At 34.4% G+C, this 6045-nt stretch overlaps 1 pseudogene; it reads left to right on the forward strand.

The window, feature by feature from the left end:
• Window positions 1-281: 281 nt before the first annotated feature.
• On the forward strand, window positions 282-5389 carry LOC149579888 (uncharacterized; annotated as a pseudogene).
• Window positions 5390-6045: the final 656 nt, after the last annotated feature.

The following is a 6045-nucleotide window of genomic DNA, read 5'->3' on the forward strand; positions in this document are numbered from 1 at the left end:
TAGTCATTTCACCTACCATGAGGAAAATTTGGTGCTACCTCATGAGGACATGATTCCAATTACAGAAGAGCTAGTGTAGTCTTAAAAGAAGAAAAACTAGCTAAAGAGTTTCCCACTAGGTTACAAAGGCAAATACAAAAATAGAGGGTAGCTCAAGTACCAAGTCAAACATTCAATGATCCCCGAGGAAAATTGAGGTAACAATCATTTCCTTTTCCTCATAAATCTGATGAACTTTTATACAGATTTTCATTGCTCCATTCTACAGGAAATTTTATGAGATGTATCGAGCTCAGATTCCTCTGAGAAATGAAGTAAGATATAGAAAGAGACCTCCACCATATGTGGAAGAGATTGTTATTGATAATGATCCTATACTTCAACAACTCTGGGGAAACTATAAAAAGAGCATTAACTATGCCACAAGGAAAAACTTGTGTGCAGCCCAAGACCATCGATCTGAAGAATTGTGGGAGCTGATTGAAAAGAGATTTTATGCTTTCCAAGATTTTAGACAAAAATGCTCAAATGTAGCTAAGGTATCAAGGAATAATTCTAAGTGTGATGGAAGGCTTACACCATCGATGGAAGAAATTAATGCTGAAAGTGATCCGATGCTTCATTGTCTTTGGGTTACTTATAAAAAGAGCATAACTAGAGCTATGAAGAACAATATATGCTACACACAAGATCCCCAATTGGTGGACTTGTTGAGGAGAGTGAAACAAAGATATTATCAGTTAAAAGATATGAGCGTGAATGAAGATACTAGTGCAAATCGTAAAGTAGATGCTTCGCCTCCCCTCACCTTCCCTATTCCCAGAGAGCTTGAATCTATTTCATCCTTAGTGAAAGTATCATGGATGAATCATCAAAAAAAAGAACATGTCCAGCCTATGGAGATTCTTGAAGATCATGAGGGAAAGGTAAGAAAAATTGAAAAAGAAAATGTGGTTATGTTTTCTTTTCCTTGTGCTGTTGAAAGTTGTGAAATGGATGAAAAGAATGTGAGTGAAGTTTCAAACTATTTTCCTAAAGATTATCCCAAAGCTGGAAATGAAAATTTTAATGTTATTGAAGAGCATAATAGTCTAGATTCTTCTTTCACTGTGGCTGGTAAAAATCAGATATCAGATATATCTTGTTTTGAAGATAATATAATGCTAAATGATATTTCTGATCAAAGATGTGTAAAGGGAAAGGCTGAGATTTTTTCTATCAATCATCCTACTAAAAATGTTGATAAAGAAATTGATGCAACAATAGATTTTGAACAAGAGGTTTCAAATATTAATAAAGTACTGCAACATCCTATAGGAGACAAAGAATTAGATGAAGATTTTTCTAGTCGTGAAATGAAAATTGAACAATCCTTGGTGCCAACCACATATGATTCTTCTTCTTTAATCAATTCAAATATTAAAGTTTTGAGTTTAGAAGGATATTTCTTGGATTTGATAAATGCTAAGGATGAAGAAGATGTTTCAATTCTATTAGAATCTATGAGTAATGAAGGATCATCCCGTTTTAGCCTGGGTTTGAAGTTTGAAGTGCTTATTAACAGTGTGTCTAATGCTGGTATTTTTGATAAAGGTAATATTATTGGTAATAAAATAAACACATGTAACTATCTTCCAACAACATGTAAAAAATCTGGCGATTGCTTTTCTTCTTCACCAAAGAAGTTAGAACATGTGGAAAATGGGGATGCATTTTTCAGCTCTGGTTCGGAATTAGAAGTTGTTTTTGATAGTGCTTGCAAATGGTATGATGATATTTCTCTCCTAAAATATTTACAATGTTCTAATTTTGTTAATTATGATTTGAAGGTTGATATCTCTACTAAGGATGATAACAGAGAAAATGAAGATGATAATGCTAAAAAAGATGGAATGAATTATAGTCCAGTAATGCATCAAGGATATGTTGAATATTTTCTTCCATCACAGAAGTTTGACTATGCAAGGAAGGATGTACATGGAATCATAGATGAATCATAGGTCTATAATGAGGCATGGCTATTTGGAAATATCTTGTGGGTCATCATGTTTCAAAAGGCTTTGGGGCTTAAGTTCAATAGTGAAGGAGTAGTTAAAGATTACCTATTTTGTTTCAAATTGATGAAGCATCTTCCTGTATTCAGAAGAGGTTCATACTTTTCTGTTCCCATGAATGGCCACATATGAATCTTTCTTTATTGTTGGTCCTACTAGTGAGGTTTCCTCACCTTTTGTAAATAAGTTTTGTTTTCCAGTTTTGTTGTGTTGTAGTGTAGCTTCTTCTTGCTTATTTTTTTGTGGATGTTTTCTCTCGCTTTGTTTAAGTCTACCCTACTCCCCTCCACCCTCCCTATATGCACTTCCTCATTGATCTTTGGTCTAGACTCCGCAACCCAATGCTGAAGGCACTTGTTCAACCAAAGATGTTGGATTCTCTATGCACTTTGTAGTGCATATTCCCCAGTCGGAGCCAACTGTTGCCTAACTTCAAGTCACCCATTTTTTTTGGAATATTGAGTCATATAGTCTGGTCAGTCTGGTGTCTAGGTCTAACTCCTTCTTAGGTAGGCTTCTTTGTTAGGTTTCCTTGTTATTGCCTTTTCTTCTCTCAGCTTGATGGGTTGTTCTGAAGTCTTTTCACAATGGGTAGGTCATAGATCCCAACCCAGCAAGGATGAGATGTTCTTATTGGAAATCAATTTTAGAGGAATGAATGGGAATCATGATTCTCAAGCATTCATAAAAATTAGAGAAAAGTTCTTCACATGACATATTGACAAAGCTGGCCTTAGAAGATTAAGATTTTATTCCTTGTAATGGAATGCATATATATACCTGATGTCTGCTAGTTGGTTCAATTTTCAGGAGCACAATATGGATAGTTAAAGATTGAACCACATCTCAGATTGTTTATAGTTTTTGGCAAAGTTCAAACAATGGTGCTTGGGAAAGAAATCTTTTATTGTTATGAAATTATGATGTCAATTTTCTAAAGGCTCTTTTATTAAAAGGATCACTTGGAGAAGATAAATTAATGTCATCATTACATTTCTATGAAGATAAGAGGAGATGTAATTATATAAGTTTCATTATATATATAACAGTGCCACATTATATTGAGTCTTATCAAATCAAAAGAATTGGTTATGATTAAGGAAACAATGGCTTCTCAAAGTATAATAGGTGCATTTTTATAACCATTGATCATTTGAAAATTAAAATGTTATTCTTGGTTTATACAATCTTCAAAACAAAGTTGACACAGTGGTGGACCTATGCTGATGGTTGTATAGCAATGAGAATGTGTTGATGATTACACAAGGTGCAATGCATATGAGGTACAATTTATGTTCTCGGGCCTATACACTGATGCAAATGCAATATGTGACACCACTAATAAAAGCAAGAACTATTATCCAAATATGTTGAATAGATTGTGACATATTATAAAATGAGTTCTTTAAGAAATTCGTTCTCCTTCATATCAGTACATTAGAGCCCAACATTGTCTTTTCCATGCATTTTTAACAATCAAAAGAAAGGTGGTGATATCTATTATGCAAATCATAGATCAGAAGTACAAGGGAAACTGGTTTTCCTCTAAAATTGGTAAAGAAGCCTCTTATTGCAAGTGTTTACAGATTAGATGTAGTCCAAAGTAGAATAGAAGAGCGTGTGTTTGGAATGGTAACTAGAGTTGTAGGTGATTTAGACTCCTCAAATTTTGATACTGAAGAAGATAATGATGTTGAATCTATTTCAGGAGATCATGCTTGTGTAGTTTGGTCAAATCTTGTTGTAGTTGATAGGAGCCTATTGCATGGTGATATTGTTGCATCTATTTTAGGTCCAAAAGGACAGATAGGTATAGTAGTCAGCATTGACCTTTTGTTGACTTGAAGATGCCATCTGGACAAGTTAAAATAGATTTCCCTAGCAGGAAGTTGAAATGGATAAGAGATTTCATAGAAGAAGATTATGTACTTTATGAATCTTGGTTGGGCCGAGTTGTTAAAGTTATACATAATGTCACAATTTTGTTTGATGATGGTTCAAATTGTAAAGTAATGAGGGTAGACCCTGAGTGCCTTAAATTAGTTTCTAAGAATGTTTTTGAAGATACAAACTTTCCTTATTATCTAGGTCAGTGTGTATGGGCTACTTCTTCAGTTATCTTCAGGAATGCTAGATGGCTCTAAGGTACATTGAAGGCATCTTGAATGGAGGGTACAGTTAGTAATGTTGAGGCAGGTTCAATATATGTTTACTGGATTCCTGCGACAAATCTTGCATCTATTATGAAGTCAACAAGTGTCCTTGTAGATATGCAAGACCCTAAACATTTAAAGCTTTTGTCTTGTTTTTCATATGCGAATTGGAAACTAGGTGATTGGTGTTTTCCTCCCAATATCTGGAAGGAAATCAGACATAAGTTTCCTTGAGAAACATGATGACCTACTAGATAAGGATACAGACTTAACAATAGACTCTAATAACTTGCCTACTTATGATTCATCTTCCCATGATACTTTAGTATGAGTCAAGAATGGGACTGTACCAACACAGGATTCTCTAGCCTTGGATCAAAAATTATGACACATTCACACCGCAAGAAATATCATAAGTCTATAGTGAAACATGATAAAAAGCTTTTGAAGAAAGATGATGTTCTTGAATCAACACTGCTTATTGTTAACACGAAGACAAAGGTTGATGTACTTTGGAAAGATAATAAAAAGTCACTTGGAGTAGATTCAAAGGTCTTGTTTGCCATTGATAATCTTGGAGAGCATGATTTCTAGCTTGAGTAGTATGTGCTAGAGAAGGGTTTTGATGAGGATGGAAAAGATTCTCAAACTAGACGCGTAGGAGTTGTGCAAATGGTGGATTCAAAAGAATGTACTGCCATAATAAGATGGCAAAAACCTGTGTCTCGACTAGAGGATCGTCGAGAGTTTAACAATGAAGAGATAGTGAGCATTTATGACCTAGTTGAGCATCCAGATTTTAATTATTTTATTGGGGACGTTGTGATATGGCTTCTCCCTGCTGAAGAGGTGTCCCATGTGTCTGACGCTGTTACAATATCAGTAGATGAAAAAGACTGTGAAACTGAGGTAAAGATTGATAAAGATTGTGAGATTGAGTCAAAATGTGGGGAGTATGTTAAATCAGATCCATCATCAGAACAAAGAAATGGGAAAAAGTGACAAAAGACTAATCTTGGCTTCGATTTTGAGGATCACATTGGTGGTGATAAAGAAATTGATAGTTAGAGAAAATATGTAAGTGATACCAAAAATATGGATGCTTCTTTGCAGAAGGGGGCTTCAAGAAGGCATCGCAAGGCTAAAGACAAGGAAATAAATTTCAAATTTCATTGGAAATGAAAGGTCGTCGTGAAACTTAATAGTCAATTTTGGAACCAAAGGTGAACTGAATAGTCAAGGAACATCTATTTATTGCAAACTATCATCTATTAAGAAAGGAGGTTCTTCTTCTTGGATGCATATAGTCAGAGAGCTGGAGCAGAAGGGAGGGCATATTATTCTAGGTTTTTCATTTCATTGCATGTAGAGGGTCGAATTTTTTTTTGTGTGAGATGCTTTTTATTGTAGAGAAAATTGAGAGTACTCAATATCAATCATTTTTTGTTCCATAGAATTGTTGAAATTATTGTTTTCCTTAGATGTTTTGGAATTGGAACGAGGAATAAATAGAGTTTTACTTCCCTTGTTCATAATACAGTGAGTGAATGTAATAAGCATTGTTATTATTCATTCAAAGAGGAAAGTTTAGCATAATTAATTAATAGGAGTAATTTAGATTCAAGTTTTCGTAGTTAGATATCTGAAGGTTTTGTGAATTCATAAGTTTGTGAATACACAAAAATAATTAGATGCTTAGAACTCAAACTTGCTTTAGTTAGGTCTTGTCTAAGTCTAACTTGGTTACACCTCTGCTATTCTCGGGTCAAGAACATACCCCAAATTAGATAAGAGGAACAAAAAGAATTCTTTGAATATCATTCATATAGGGAGTTGTA

This window comes from Cupressus sempervirens, chromosome 1, assembly GCF_028749045.1.
Source record: "Cupressus sempervirens isolate cs-2001-9-10 chromosome 1, ASM2874904v1, whole genome shotgun sequence".
NCBI lineage: Eukaryota > Viridiplantae > Streptophyta > Pinopsida > Cupressales > Cupressaceae > Cupressus > Cupressus sempervirens.